At 37.8% G+C, this 16,496-nt stretch overlaps 1 protein-coding gene and 1 long non-coding RNA gene across 16 annotated transcripts in view; one reads left to right on the forward strand and one right to left on the reverse strand.

Moving 5' to 3' along the window:
- The window catches only part of LOC107399369 (uncharacterized), a 254,016-nt gene that overhangs the window by 21,118 nt on the left and 216,402 nt on the right, over nucleotides 1-16,496 (reverse strand). The gene's annotated exons all lie outside the window — the stretch shown is intronic.
- The window catches only part of Ube3a (ubiquitin protein ligase E3A), a 99,906-nt gene continuing 88,239 nt past the window's right edge, over nucleotides 4,830-16,496 (forward strand). For 5 of the 15 annotated variants that reach the window (XM_042277152.2, XM_042277146.2, XM_076543996.1 and 2 more), the window contains exon 1: nucleotides 4,833-4,970. The gene's annotated coding sequence lies outside the window, so the exon portion shown is untranslated. Of the gene's footprint in view, nucleotides 4,971-5,095; nucleotides 5,504-9,112; nucleotides 9,240-16,496 lie in introns of those variants that run through there. The other 10 variants (XM_076544007.1, XM_076544021.1, XM_042277148.2 and 7 more) reach the window with 7 other exon arrangements.

A 16,496-nucleotide genomic window follows, 5' to 3' on the forward strand; every position in this document is an offset into this window, starting at 1 on the left:
ACAAAACAAAAAAGTAAGCTTTAATAATAGATTCTGAAGAAATGAGTTTACAGAGTAAAACATCATTTCAGTAATAGAATTTTGTATTCTTTATATATCAATATCAAGTAAGACTTAAAATTTAAATATTGCCCTTAAATTACAAACAATATTCATGATTACTGACTAGATGTTTTCTTGAGAGAGAGTGAAGAAACAGTTAAGTGTACCATCTTTAATACTAAGATTTTATTTAATCAATGTACTTATTCAGATTTAAAAAATGTTGTGAGAACCCCAGGATCAGTAAGTGTATTTGAAATAGTATTAAACATATATAGTATGAATGATTTCAAAGAACTCAAATGATGTACTTAGTCAGAAGGAAAATTCTAAAGGTTGATTTATTGATTTGAATGGAAATGTCCCATTCAGAAGAACCCAGATTATCAATATAACAGTAGTGGTGGCTGCAGCAGCAGGTGGGATTTAGTCAAATACTTCTCTTTTTCACCTATTCTCCAGCCTGTTTAACACAAACATTGAAATGACCAAGGTCAAAACATAGTTTGATTTTGACAGGATTTGCTCAAGCAATTTCTTTCTTTCTTCCTTTCTTTCCTTCCTTCCTTCCTTCCTTCCTTCCTTCCTTCCTTCCTTCCTTCCTTCCTTCCTTCCTTCCTTCTTTCTTTCTTTCTTCTTTCTTTCTCTCTCTCTCTCTCTCTCTCTCTCTCTCTCTCTCTCTCTCTCTCTTTCTTTCTTTCTTTCTTTCTTTCTTTTTTTTTTGAGACACAGTTTCTCTTTGTAGTCCTTGCTGTCCTGGAACTTGCTATGTTGACAAGGCTGGTTTCGAACTCAGAGATTCGCCTGCCTCTGCCTCCCGAGTGCTGGGATTAAAGGCATCCACCACCACACCTGGTTGCTCATTTTTTATTCGTATTTATGTGTGTATACATACAAGCATTCATGCCATGGCATATCTGTGCATCACTGTCACTTGTGGAATTGGGTTCTCTCCTTTATCATGTGGATTCCAGGGATTGAACTCAGGTCTCCAGGGTTGTTAGCAAGTGCCTTTACTTCAATGAGCTGTCTTATTGTGACCTTCAAAACTTCTTATGCATTCTTAGCTATTTGTATAATTAGTAGAATTAGTGCTGAATGAGTCATAAATTTAAGAGAACTTTGTAAACTATCATAGTTGAAACCTCAATTTGATACAGCACACACTAATGCTCTAAAATATTTATCCATTATTACTTAATTTTTGAATTCAGATTTCTTATAGTAAATTACCTGACTTTTTTGTCCCCACTATATTGCATAAGCAGGTCACTTCAGTACTTTGTATACTTTTACATAATTTGAGTAGATTAATGTCCCAAACAACTACTTTATTACATTCTTTCATTCTGTTAGGGAATTCTGTCAGACACACTGGTCTTAGTTCTTAACTTTCTTCTTTTACCATTTTTACATTCACAAGGGCTGATTCGATCATTCCCTTTTTTGAGGAGTTACCTTGTTTAGCCATTTAGGTAGGTGCTAACATGAGGGAAGAGAAAAAGCCAAGAACACCCTTCTTTCTCAAGGAGTATAGAGGGAGAAAGTTCAAGTTACTTATCAGCAGTGCATGACAAGTGACAGGATAGAAGGAAATACTGCAGAGGCAGAAGCAAAAAGCCCTGGGAAGATCAGAAAGGCTGTCCAGAGAGATGCCTGGACTTGTCTTAAAGGAAGAAGAAATTATATTTAAAAGGGCTCTAAATGACTATCAAATACTTAAGTACTGCTTAAGCAATGGTTTTATGTGGGGTATGGGAAGATAGGTGTGTAAGGAAGGTAGGGCTATGTCAAGTAGGTCTTATTCTCAGCATTTAGGCTCAAAGGACCCATGGTAAACCATTGATGTTATGAATAAAAAATATGTGATCATTAAAATAAATGTTTGTGATCAGGACATCAATGCCAAAATATAGGCTAGCATTTTCTTGATTGTTGGGGATTTATGTCCTTTCTTGTTGATTTTATTCTAGTTCAGAAGGAATAGCAGATAAATATTAGTGGACACCTGCTGTGGATGATAAAAAAGATTCTAAAATGGAGCTAAAAACAGCTTCCTAGTCGTCTCTCTCAAGTTAGCGGCAGCCTGTGGGTTTGAGCTACAAACACCCTCTTAACCACACAATCATTGGATTGCCTTAAAACTGTTACCACTTTTACAGGCCTGATTTTCTCTTGAATTGATTTACGGAAGATAGGTACAGGGATTATTTTTTTATTGTTTCACAAGGCCTGGATAGTTCTGGGTAAATAGTAGACACTAAGTATGTTCAAAGCATGAATTAATTTGCTTATACAATTATATGGTTCTTTTACATTTGAAATAAGAAAATATTAGAAACTGTTGAGTCTCATTTAGGCTAAAGTAGTCTAAAGAATTTATTGCTCACCTAGATACTAAGTTGCTTTTTCTAGAAAAAGTATATGAAAACAATATAAGCCTGCTATGGAAGAAATAATTTTTATGAAAAGTGACTGTGTTGTCAAGAATCATTCATGGCGATAATATTTACCATAAACATTGCTTTCTCCAGCCCCCTTTGAGATACTCTTTCTTTATAGTGAGGCCTGCCAGGGAACTTCAGATTTGTCGGCCTCAGCCTCCTCTGTACTGGGATTGCAGGCAAGCACCTTCACATCTAGCAGTTTATAAATGTTTCTAAATTTTAAAGATGATAATCCAAAAATACATGAGTTCAAATCAGTGGCAAATATAAGAATACATATTTAGCCTGGTGGTGGTGGTGCAAGTCTTTAATCCCAGCACTCAGGAGGCAGTGCCAGGCGGATCTCTGTGGGTATAAGTTCGAGGCTAGCCTAATCTACAGATCGAGATCCAGAACAGGCACCAAAACTACACAGAGAAGCCTTGTCTCAAAAAAACAAAACAAAACAAAACAACAACAAAAACCAAAACCCCAAAACCATATTTAACGTTAACTAAAAAGATAATTTCTTCAGATTCCCAAGAGAAATTGGGATTCTCTGTGATCTCCATACAGAACTGGATTGTCATTTTGACATCTACCTCCTAACTTAAACTTTTAAGTTTTTTAGAATTCTGGGGTTTTGGCTACATTTTCATAATTCTCACTATTATAAAATTACTTTTCTTTTTCAGACAACTTCTATTTATTCGAGAATTGCTGAAAACATCTTCATATCCTGCAATAGTAATATGCTTTATAGTTTAATGGTCTTAATTTTTGGTTGTATATTTTAATAATTTGCAAAGATAAATCCTTAAAAGGTTATATTTGTTACTGGCCCTTTCCATAAAATACAATGGTAATTTCCAAATAAAGATCTGTAATGGGAGGGCAAGATGAAAAAAAAAAAAGAGTAGATATTTTTAAAGAATCTTAAAACCTGACATTACAACAATATCATTTATTATCATTTATCCCAGAATAGCTTACATTCTTTTTTCACCCTCTTGCTTAGTTTTAATAAATAACTGTTTATAGTGGGAAGTTGGGGTATACACACATATATGTACACATTTGTGTAAGTTCTAAGTAATGAAAAAATATATTGCTACCTTGTGATTGTTACATTTTGAGTACTATATGATTAAGGCTTATCCACAATGTTATAAAACAGAAAATGACTTGTCAGCCAGTCTTTATAATTTAGTAGCAAGTGTCAAAGCCATTAACAACAACAACAAAACCCGTTAAGTAAAAAGGTCACTCGGGTACCATCAAGACCCATGGCTTTAACATGGTTCAGCTGTTATATACATCAAAATTAGCCATCCATGTGGGATTCAGCAGGCGGTTACTTCTCTCAGTTGACAGCCTACTGGAAGACGACTCTGCAGGACCTAGGCTTTTATCTTCTCGTCTGGTAAACCTGGGACATAGCCTGTGCTGGCAGAGGCCTGAGCTGATGACCTCGTGTGCTGAAAGCTTGTCCACTCTCAGCAACCCTTGCAACGTTTACCAGGGCAGCTCGGGTGAAAAGCCCTAGGGGTCAGCCCTAGCAACTGAACACTTGAGCTCCGCCTCGAGCCTCGGCCTGGGTACACCGCCTCGGCCGACTCTCGCAACCCATTAGTCCGCCTAACTGACCCTGAGGCTGTCCTCGGCAGGCTAGCCCGGGCCGCTCCCCCTGAGCACACTGAAGAACAGGGGGCTGGATGAAAGGAGCACGGCCTGAAAGCACCAAGCCTCTCCCAGCCCTGTCTCAAGATGGCGACAGCGCCTGGCTGGCTTCCACGGAGCCCAAGGCCATCTCCCCTTCCCACCGGTCCCCGCGCCGCTAGCGAAGCCGAACTGGGCGGGGGGGGTGGGTGGGGAGGGCCTCGCGGAGCTGCGAGCGGGGCGGGGCAGCTGCCTGCCGCCCTCCCACGCACGCGCGACCTCGCCTCGCATCCCGCCTCTCCTCTCGGAGCCCTCGCCCTGCAGGGCGGCGCGCGCTGCCTGTCGGGATACTCGGCCCGCCCACCCAGTCCTCCCGTCCTGCGCTGCGTTCGCGAGACCCGTGTGTTTCTCCCAAGATGGTGGCGCTCCTCTGGGGGTGACTACAGGAGACGACAGGGCCTTGCGTCTTCGCCCGCACCTCGCTGCCCCCTCCTGCGCTCGCTCGCGCACCCGGCCACGCAGCCGTCCACCGCCTCCTCACGCCTCTCCTCTGTCTACCTGTCGCGGACGGTGGCGCCTCCTTCTGCTTCTCCTCGGAGTTGCTCGCCTCCCTCGCACCCCACTGTGGACAGACCGCGGCAGCAGCGGACCAGCGCGCCGACTCCAGCGTTGCCCGGGCGCCTGGCCTCCCGGCCTCGGTTTCCTGAGGAGTAGCGTGGGTCCCGCATGAGCTTCGGCGGTGGCGCCAGCGAAAGGGAACGAGGCGGTGGCGGGCGGCGGCGGCAGACGAGGGCAACTAGGACCAGTGAGGCGGCCGCAGCCCAGGCGCGGGGGCGAGGACAGGTCAGTGCTGCTGCGGCCGCGGCCTGCCCGGCGCGCTCCCTCTGGTCTGTACCGCCGGCCCTCTCGTCACCCTCTGGGCGGCTCAGGCAGGGTAGGCGCCCGGGCCCTCACCCGCCTCCGTGAGCGAGTGCTTGGGGCGCGTGGTCTGGAGGGGCCGGTGCCAGGAGTAGGCCCTGGTGGCTGCGGCTGCTGCAGCCTTAACTGTCAGTGCTGGCGGAGCGCTGGAGGGAGGGTTTTGTCGCCCGCGGGTACCCGTGTGGGCCCGGGGTGGGGCGGACGTGCAGGGCATCGAAATTGGGGCCTCATCGAAGCAGGGATCGGAGAGCCTGCCGTGGCTTCAGGCTGCGAAGGGCAGGCCTTTTCCTCCAAAGGGGCGCTCTGGGTGGGAAGACATATTTAGACGTGTGCTTAACGGGTTGGGGTATTGGGGGTGGATCTTGGAAAGGAAAGACGGATGAAGCCGCACATCAAGCCCAAGGATTGCGCTCTCAGTTTCTCCGTGTGCTGCTTCTGATAGAATTCAGTAGTTGAACGTGAGTTAGTTACTGGATTCCTCAGAAACTGCTGTTAAATTTAAATGCAAACCTGTAAGCAGTTGGCCTCCACCTCCTCCTCTCCCCTCCCCCTTTTCAGTTGAGAAAATGAAAAGGACGTTTTCCCCGTCTTGATGCGGAGGCTTTTTGTTGGAAGAATCAGAATTGAACGTACTAAATGGTTTAGCCCTAAAAATAGAAAATATAATTTTAATCAGACTTTTCAGACTTAGAATCCTCGAAAGACAATTTTATGTCATTTTTTTAAAAAATGACTTATGAGCATGCTAAAATAGAACAGTACAAAATCTCTTTGGGATTGTATTAAGTAGCTAGTGTGCTGTTGCAAATGTAAACTAAATAGTATATTGAATGTATGATCCACGATTATCTTCAATCGTGAAGGACTATGGGTATAACCTATGATTTTGGGAGAGTAGCAGATTATGTCAGAATGTTTTGGAGAGGAAAATGCGCTTGAAATAAAGATGACCTAAAGTTTAAGAAATACAGCTGTTAAAAAGCTACATACCAAAGTCATGTCGCTACCCAGTAAATCTTGTTGAATAAATGGGAAAAGGGACATGAGAAGTGTTTTTCTCACAGCTCAGATTAGTGACTACTCTTAAGATAGCTTTGGCAATTCAGGTAAATTTAGAATTTAGTAGAGGTTAAAAAGAATTTTTTTGTCTTGGTATGTATGATAGCAATTTCTTTGGTATTAGATTCTCCATTTAAAGCTAATCTGCTTACTGCATTTTTAAGGAAATGACTACCACATCTATTTTGCTGATAAGCCTTTAAGGATGACTGTAAGTCCTTAAATACTTAGCATTACAAAAAAGCCCATGCATCAAAATCTGTAACAAAAATGAGAGCTTCAACAAATAATTTGCAATCTGTATTTTTTTAAATAAGAGATACCCTACATAATAAAAAGAGATGACTTGTAGCTTTGTTTTCAAAATCAGAATGTAAGCTATGAAAGACTTGTGTCAATATTTAACTTGCATTGGTGTGTAGAGTAGTATTAGTATACACATACGCCTTTGGACATTGCCCCCATATCTGAGGAGTTTAACTTTATGGGGTTAGAATATCTTGCAAGCAGATTTTGTAGGTGGCTTCGGTTTTTATCCCTGAAATCTACTCCCTCAGCACCTTTTATTTTATTTTATTTTTTTGAGAAAGGATCTTATGGTGTAGCTCTGGATGATCTGGAACTCTCCTCATGGCTCTGACTTGAGGGTTCTGGGATTAAAAGGTGTAGGCCAGCAGGACTGGCTACTGTCTGATTTTATGTCTTTAAATGTAATTTTTACCAGAGTCTAAAATTCATCCCATTTGATTAGTCCTTTTAACAGCATTCATTGGGTATCTATAATGCTTCTGGCATGTAACGTTAAAGTCAATTGTATTTTTTTATACATTTATGCCAATCTCTGTCTTCTGTCAAATAATTGCTGTAATAATGTTTCTCTCAATTTTGTGAACATTTGTCCTCTAAATTAACCATAGCTAATTTTTTTCTGCTCAAGAGCTTAAAATGATTATTGCAGATACCTTTAAAAAGAAAACTTAAATGACTATTGGTATATTCCTATAATTTATTCTATTTAGGTTTATCTTTGTTATTAATGATAAAATTACTGTTAAATTGATCTATATATTAAGTGCATATGTAGCTATTAAAATATCAGTTTTCTGATTTTTAAAAATGGAGATGAGTTTTCAGAAGTGGTCTTTTAAGTACTTTCAAGTACAGAAAGCATGTGACAGAGGGCCATATAAAAATAGTCTTTAAAACGTCTTTGATAATTCTCTTCATAAGGGTTTAGGATAATAGAATTTTGGATGGTTTTGACAGTTTTTTTCCTCACTGATAAATATAAAGACAGTGTTAAGCCAGGCATGGTGCCTTATATCTGTAAACTCAACGATTGAAAGGCTGAGGCAGGATTGTGGCAAGGTCAAGGCTAGCCTAGGATAAGAGGTGAGAGCATGTCTCAAAAAAAGTTAATGATAGAGATGTGATAAAATGTGTAGTGGAAATAGCTTTGTGTTTTTTTTTTTTTTTGTTTGTTTGTTTTGTTTTGTTTTGTTTTGGCATGGGGTGGTGGTGGGGTGGGGTGGGGTGGGGTAGGGTGGTGGTTGTGGTGGTTTCCAGACAGAGTTTCTCTATATATCCCTGGCTGTCCTGGAACTAGCTCTGTTGACCAGCCTGGCCTTGAACTTACAGAGATCTCCTTGCCTCTGCCTCTGGGATAAAGCCGGGTGCCAGCACCATGCAGCCTGGAAATAGTTTTGTAATTAGAGCTTGATTTCATTTTTGCTGAGCTATGGTTTTATTTATAAACAGGATGGTGAAGGTATCCCAGATGTGAGTATTAAAGACTGTACAGTGTGCCTTTCAATTTTACCTTAGAAGACATCATACCCAGTTTTTCTGAATTATCTTGTATATATTGGTCTGTAGCCCATTATTTGTTCTATTGCTTGTTTTCTTTTTCATTGTGAGTTCAGTCTTTAAGTGCAAGGATTTCTATTGTTTAATCAGAGAGTATCTTTCCAGATGCCTTAAGCCTATTATTCAGCCTGCTATATTATCAAACACTGGGTAGTTTACATAAAGAAAAAGACACCCCCACCCCCTACCCCTACACACACACACACACACACACACACACACACACACACACACACACACACACACACACCTTAAATAGAAATGTATCTCATAGTTAGGGACACTGAGAAGTCCTAAGATCAAAGCTAATTTCATTGAAAATGAGTAGTTTTAGGAGGATTTGTTTAGTTGGACTAGGGATTGAACCTAGGTCCTCTCACATGCCAGTCCTTGTCCTTTTTGTGTTTTTTTTGACACAGGCCTCATTAGGTTGGCCAGACTGCCTTAGACTCACTCTAGCCCAGGCAGACCTTGAGCTGGGAGTCCACCTGTCTCATCTTCCATAGTAGCTAGATTACAGCCCTGTACCACCATGTTTGGGTTGAAATGTGTCCCTGTGTTTCTGTCTGCCTCTCTCATTATTTTTTCTTTGAGATTTTATTTTATGAGAATTTTGCCTGCATGCATGACTGCACCACATGTGTGAAGAGCCTGTGGAGGCCAGAAGGTGTTTGGTCTGCTATGACTAGGATTACAGATAGTAGTTAGTTGCTGTGAGGGTTCTGGGAATTGAACCTAGATTCTCTATGCCCTTCCAGTCTTAAGTCAGTTCTGTAGATGAGACATCCCTTAGCCCTTAGCTGCAATTGTTAAGACTTACTGTTGGTACCTTTTTTGGGGAGTTGGCTGGAGATACAATCCAAGCACATGTGTTCATTCATGTCTTGGTTCCAGCCAGTCATTCAATGTCTGATTTATAGTATGCATACATGTGTGGTATGTGTAAAATAAAATAGATTTACTCTGGTATTTGGCTTGTTAGTACTAGTTTTGGGAGAGTGATTACCATTCTAACTTCCGATAATGGAGTCATAGCTGTTATAAACCAGAATAGTCCTCTGCCTGAGATCAGCTACTGCATTTTTTTTAACACAAGGAAATTAAAGAGTTAAGGTTTAATATGGTTTTCTTAAATCACCTAGGGCCAGAATCAGTCTGGAGTCTCTGGCTCCCAGGTCAGGATTCTACATATATTGGCAGGTGTTCTGGTCTATCTGTTCAGAAGAATAGTTACATGTACTTTGTAATTGCCCACCCACTTTTATGGAGGTATGTATTTTCCATACTATTAATAAAAGTAGAAGATGCCACAGACAGAACTTTTATTCTTTCTAATAAAAATGTGAAATAAAATTGTATTAAATAGAAATACTGTTATTTTTCTCATAATTTCTTTTTCCAAGCATGAGGTATTTGAAATACTTAAAGGTGCTTTATTCCTTCTTAACAAAATGACTTATTGATAAATATACATCAAATTTCTTCTCATGTTTTCATTTAATTACAAAATACTAGCTATAGTTCCTTGAATTCAATTGTCTAGAACAAGTAAACTAACTGGATAGTAATTTGGAAAGATTAGTATTAGGACTATCTACAAATGAAATAGTGGGTTTTTTTTTAAACACTGCTTTTCGATAGAGGTTCAAGTATATGTTATGCCTCTCTAGTATTTCTAGGTCTTACTTCCCTTGAAACCACACAAGAAATAATGCTTCAGAGTTTCAGTGGTTCAGGAAACAAAAACTTGGGACTATTGAAATAAAAGAAAGAATTCACATTTTTTGCTGCCAGAAGGTCTTGTTCCCCCTACTTCTGTTTTTTTTGAGCCAAAATGAACTGAAAATGAACAGGCTATTGATTTATCTTTCTAAGACATGATAATCTCACACATGAAAGCGTTACTGCTTTCTAGTTTCAGAGGATTATGTTGCTCATATACAATACTTCTTGAAAGTTGATTGATACTGTATAAAGTAATTTGCCCAGGAAATTTGTAGTTGAAAGAGTGATAGAACATGACTTTCTGTTAACTGTTTTCTGCTAATATGCTATATGCTAAGCCTTTTAAAGAAATATTATCTGGGGACATTTTTATTTTTGTTTATTTTGAGACAAAAGTTATGCAGTCTAGGTTGGCATAGAACTGACTGGTATCATAACATCGAACTCCTGATCTCCCTATCCAGTGCAAGGACTGCAGGTCTGTGCTTCCTTAAGCAGCTGCATTTATAATATGTGAATTTATTTCAGATATGATAACTACATTTAACATGAACAGTAACTCTTAATTGTTAGTGTCATGTTATTTAGTTGTAATACTGAATCCTTGTAATTTACTCTACTTCACCTGTTTTATTAATTAAGTGATTGGTAAGTGAATCAGTTTTATGAACAAGTTTTATGAGTGATAGTAACATACTAGATAGGCTTATTCTTGTGGTAAATATGAGTAGGAGCTTTCATTAAGAAATTGTACCTGATTTGTGAAAGAGAATCCTATGTAAGTCTTACCGAAGCTGGCATCTTTATTTGAAGTAAGTAAAAGCACAGAAGTAGTGTATAGATCTTGTACATTTGCTACATAAGCAGGATAAAATCTTCCGTACACATCTGTTGTCTGTTCTGTGTAGAATCTAATGCTGTTACTCTTTGCATCTCAGTGCATTTCAGAAGTTGGTCTTCTGTACCTGTCAGCATCATTTGAGCAGTGTGGTCCATAATCTCAATAAATTGATAGAAGTCAGACATTCAAAAAAGAAATACTTTGAATTTGGTTTTACATTGCTGAGGATGGAGTACTGGGCCTTGCTGCTACATGCCAGGCAGGATATCTACCAGTGGGCTACATTCCCAGGTTGAAAAAAATAATTTAACTTCTTTGTATTATGGAGCCTTGTAGATCTTTTCTGATTGGTGATGTTTTGTGTGGGGTGCTGGTAGCAGTAGCAGTTGTTTGAAAAAGAGTCAAGCTACATAGCCCAGGCTAGACTGTACCTGACAGTGTAGCTCATGCTATCCTTGAATTCTTGGTCATATGCCTATGCCTTCCAAGTGCTGGGATACTTTCTTGTTGACTTTGTATTTTTTTTTTAAGACAGTGTCTTATATAGCCCAGGCTAGCCTCAAACTGTTGAAGTTGAAGATGACCTGAGCTACTTATCCTTCTGACTTCACTGCTCCAGTGCTGGGTCTATGGCTGTGAACCACTGTTTCTTACTTATGCCTGGTGCATACATGTTCAATTAAAAATGTTCTTTTGGGCATTTAAAGCTAGCAGTTTAGCACACAAAACTATTCATGGCCTGAATGAAGCTGCTTTCAGTGTTGTACTTCTATGGATGGTCTTTCCATGTAATAACTTCTGCCTTGTATAAAAGAGATGGCTTGTCCACTTCAGACTTCTAATGGACTTTCTCTCAAATGTAAGAAAGTAGTCTTAGAATTGCCTTTGTGGAATGAAACATGGCCGTAATTTTAGTTTTATAGTCTGTGATATAAAATAAATTTAGATGCTTCTACTTAAATATAGAAGATAAGGACAATGTAGAGGATACTATAACGAGCCACATATTCAGTATGAACAAACTTTACATTTTTTTATTTCCTTGTACTCTGTTGTGCATTCCAAAACTCATTATTTTTTTTTTTAAGTTGATACCTTTAGTAACACTGTAAGAATTCCTTCTCATTATAGTTCCAACACTTCACCTAGTATTGGATGTGAAACATAATGCTGTTCTTTGGAAGGCAAAAGAAGAAATGCATAGCTGTGCTTTGTATATAAAGCCAGTGTGTCATAAAGGGAAGTAGGTTCTAGCTTACTAATATTTTTTTTCCTTAAAATTTCTACTTATTGTGCCCCTCAGTGTGGATATGTACCACATTTGCTGATCATACAACATGCCAGAAATGCTATTAATATTTGTCTTTGTTAAATATTTTTGTTTTTATTTGGGACTTTAAAATAATGTTTTTTGAGTACCTGTATATTATGTGTATTAGTTGATAGATCTTATTTCAAATAAAGACTAGTTAGATAATATTTTTCTTTCCTCGCTTTTGAAGTGAGCTGACAGTGTATCCTGTGTTGTTGTTGGAAAACACACTAGGAAAATCCAAATCCCAAGTTTCTAATAAATGAAATTTCTCCACTTGTAAATGCTGCTCCATTCTCATTCTCTCTGTTACTGTTTCTCACTGATTCTGTAAGGTATAGGTTTTTAGATTGGAGATAGGAATAGGAAATTAAAGTTTGGGAACTTAAAGGAGGAATATACTTTATTCCATAGATTGGACTATATAATTTTGAAATAAGAACCCATAAGCATAGTAGAACTGAGCTAGTTTTAGTCTTTTGTACACATAAAACTTGGTATCTGTTCTTTAGATCGTGTATAATTACTGCCTGGTACATTATGTTTCGTGTTACTTTAAAAATGAGACTTTTTTGGTCTGATTTAACTGTATATGGATCATCTGCCTACCCCATTCTGAAAATTTATCTTACTCCATTTTTTGAGCTAAATGAAACATAGGGAAGAAGTGAACTTAAAAACAGGTGTATTTTTGCGGTGGAATATGTACATAACTTTACCAATTGAAATTAAATGTCTACTCCTGTATTGAAGAGTCTGTGAGAACAGTGTTTTCTCGTGTACACATTTTGCATTCTCTATCCTTTTTCTTCTCCCTTTCTCCATCTTTCCCTCCTTCATCTCTTTCTTCCTCTTTCCACCCTCTTGTCTCCCTCTTCCTTTGTCTTTCCCTGTCAACCTTTTCATTCTGCAGATATAGGTATTTGTAAATGCTAGAATGAACAAACTACTTTCTAGTTTTTGCGAGTGTAGATTAGGATACTTGCTACAGGCTTGGGAAACATGTCTGTATAATAATGAATAACCCTCTAGGCTGGAGATAAAAATTAAGCAGAAATAGGCAGTACTAGATCAATACTGGACAATTATTCATACCAAATTTTGAGAAATTAAGATTGATCTCTCTTTTTACTGGTCAAGAGGTAGTAGTTTGATTATTTAGACACTTATTCTGTGCTTATAATAATAGCATTTATCTATTCATTTGTTCATCTATCTGCCTGCCTGTCTGTCTATCTACCTGCCTATCTATCATCTATCTATTTTTGCGGTTCTGGGCATTATGTCCAGGGCAAGTTTCTATTATTATTGCTATTAATATTAATATTAATATGTTTTGTATGATGTATATTTGGGCATGGGAGTGCCATACTATGTGTGTGGAGGTCAGAGGATAATTTGGTTTCTGTCAATTTTTAACTTTGGTCCCCGAGATCTAACTAAGGTGTCAGGCTTTTATGGCAAGCACTTTGCCCACAAAGTCATCTCACCAGCCCTACATTTTTATCTTATTAGGATATTTTTCACAAAGCAGGAAGATTGGGTCACCTAATTCTGTTAGATCCCAGAGCTTTGTTTTTAGCTTGGACATAGTATACTCTTAATTTTATTTTTTCTTTTTAAAACATATGTATAAAATACTTAAAGCATTTAGTAAATAATGTAGTAAAAATCTACTTACCTAACCCAGGAATATAAATGATGCCAGTTTTGATATTATTTTAGAAATTTAATCCCTCCCTCCAAGTCCTAATACCCTTTTTCTTACTCATGTAACAGGTATCTTGAAGTTCTTGAGTATTTCCTGTCTTGTGCTTAAATACGACCCTTGTTCATAAATGATATATCACACTTAAGATTTTGTAGATGTGTTTTGTATATACCTGTCATCACTTGACTTGTTTTAACTCTGTTATGTTTTTGAGATGTGTATATAGACACACTCAGATCTGTTATTTTGTTTTACTGCTCTGTGGTATTCCACCGTATGGATATCTAAATAGTATTGTATCCCACTACTTAGGAATATTTTGGATTATTTCCCTTATTGCTCTTAGGACTAATGATAAAGAGATTTTTTTTTTTATACTTTCTTTGTACGGGTTTTTCTTTAGGGGAAATTAAAGAAATGAGGTTGCTAAAGAATAGAATTTATCTTTAAGTTGATTAGATATGGCCAAAAAATCTTATGTAAATTGGATTTGCCAACAGATACTTTATCAGCAGTGTATGGCCATTTTTGTTCTAGCATCTTTTCCCCCTGCTTGGACTTGTCAGATTTTAAGTAATGATATCAAATGGCATCCTACTTTGTGTTTGCTTTAATTCTGAGTGGTTGGTAAAATGGTATGAGTTTTATGATATATTTCTTCATGCTTCACTTTAATAAATTTAAAGTAAAAATCTTTTTCTTTTTGCTACTGGGGATTGAAATCTAGGGCCTGCTGTATGCTAAGTAATTTTCTTTGTGTCTTATAATTTACAGAAAAAATTTTAAAAGAAAAGACACTGTACAGGGTTCATGTTGACAAGGACGTTGAGAACTATCTTATCCATCCTCTTTGCTTTAGAGTGCATTTGAGAAATGCTTTCAGAATAAAAATAAAATAGAATGTTATGTCCACTGTAGCATTCTCTCCTGGTATACAATCTTAGTCTCAATTTCTAAGGTTAAAGTCATGATTCTTTACAATTTTAAAAAGTGAAATTGCTTGTGATATTGTCTGTTATTAGTTGAGGGTTTTTGGTATGGATCATTTATTTTGGTCCATCTGAAGAGAGGAATTCTTTTAAAAAAATGAATATGAAAAGCTAGTGGTCCTAACATTGAGTTAAATTTTTCCCCAATTTTTTAAAATGTCACTTGTATCATCTCCCTTATGCTTTTTCATTTGATTTGCTTTAGGTTTTTTTTTTTCATCATTGATTTTATTTGTAATAACTTCATATACAGCTTTGAAAACTGGGATTCTAAGGATCCCTACTTAATTTTGGATTTATCTTGGCTCTTCTTGGACCTCTATTCTTCACAATACTATAAAACCAATTTATCAAGTTCCTTTGGGGAATTAAACGATATCCTTTTGTGTGTGGTGTATTTGTTTCTTGACATAGTACCATTATTAAGGTTCATTCATGTTCATTCATGTAGCATATAATAGTACTTCATTGTTTATGCTTGATTATCTCTCTGTTCAGTCATCAGCTGATAGGTATTTGGGTTGCTTCCAATTTTGGTTGTTAGTGTTGTTGTGAATATATGTTTACAGCTTTTGTTGTAACTATACATCTCTTGAGTATGTATGTAGGTGTGAATTGGCTGGGCCATAGGGTAATTATTTAAAATTAGAGACACTTTTAAATGCTTCTCAAAGTGGTTATATTTTTTAAAAAATAATTTTACTAGTAACATGTGAAGGTTCTGATTTCCCTATTATTGTTGCTGTTATTACTTCCAGTCTTTTAAATTGTCATTGTTCATTTGGGGTGCTCTAAAGGTTTAAAAATAATATTTTTTTAAATAAGTTTTTATAGGTGAATAAGGGATGGAAATGGCAGGGCAAAGGGAAATATTTTATAGGTGAATAAGGGATGGAAATGGCAGGGCAAAGGGAAATATTTCTAGAGAAATGTCGTGAAAAGCAAAATTATTGAGATCAGAAATAGGGACTTCTAAAGAGTGCAATAACCCAAGGAGGTTGATATCTCAGGATGTCAGCACATATGGGTAACATTTGGATGACTGGGTGTGGCCATGTGACAAGGATCTCAGTTAATATGAAAAAAATGTTTGAAATTTATGTTGTTACCATTGAGAAGGCATAGGAATTTTTAATATGAGAGATGATCAAATTCTAATTTCTAGGAAGATAATTCTGTCAAAATATATGAGAAAGAAACTAGTAAAATAATAAAGCTCTGTATCACAGCAATCTTGGTAACAATGTAGGGAAAAGAATCAGTAGATTCTTTAAAGAGGAAATATTAAGAAATAATTTAAAGTTAATATTTCCAGGCCTGAATATAAGTTAGAATGTTTTTCTAAAGAAATGGCCATAGATAGTCTTTAGAATCAGATTTATGTTTGAATCTTAGCCTTGTATTTATGTACTATGTATAGCAAGCCACCCAAGTTTCCTCTTTTTTTTTTTTTTTTTTTTGGTTTTTCGAGACAGGGTTTCTCTGCGTAGCTTTGCGCCTTTCCTGGAGCTCACTTGGTAGCCCAGGCTGGCCTCGAACTCACAGAGATCCGCCTGGCTCTGCCTCCCGAGTGCTGGGATTAAAGGCGTGCGCCACCACCGCCCGGCTAACATTTTCCAAGTTTCCTCTTTTATGAGCTATTTTATTCTTACATTTTTAAGTATTGGAAGTATAAAAATGAATGATTGACATACTCTTAATGTCTAGTCAGGAAGAAGAAGCTGTGCTAGCAAGGTTTGATTACATAGTCTTAAATATTGTGATAGAGAGATTAAACTTTGTTCTGGAAGCAACTAAATCCTGTCAGAAGAATTCGTAGGGATAGTGTTGGATTGTGGGGGAATTCCAGAGGTAGAATTTGTAGCAGTGAGAAATATATTTTACTTGGGAGGAGAGATTCTATAGTTTTATTTACATTTTCTGATTTTAGTTATTGGCCTATGAATCC

Source organism: Peromyscus maniculatus, chromosome 1 (genome assembly GCF_049852395.1).
Source record: "Peromyscus maniculatus bairdii isolate BWxNUB_F1_BW_parent chromosome 1, HU_Pman_BW_mat_3.1, whole genome shotgun sequence".
Lineage (NCBI taxonomy): Eukaryota > Metazoa > Chordata > Mammalia > Rodentia > Cricetidae > Peromyscus > Peromyscus maniculatus.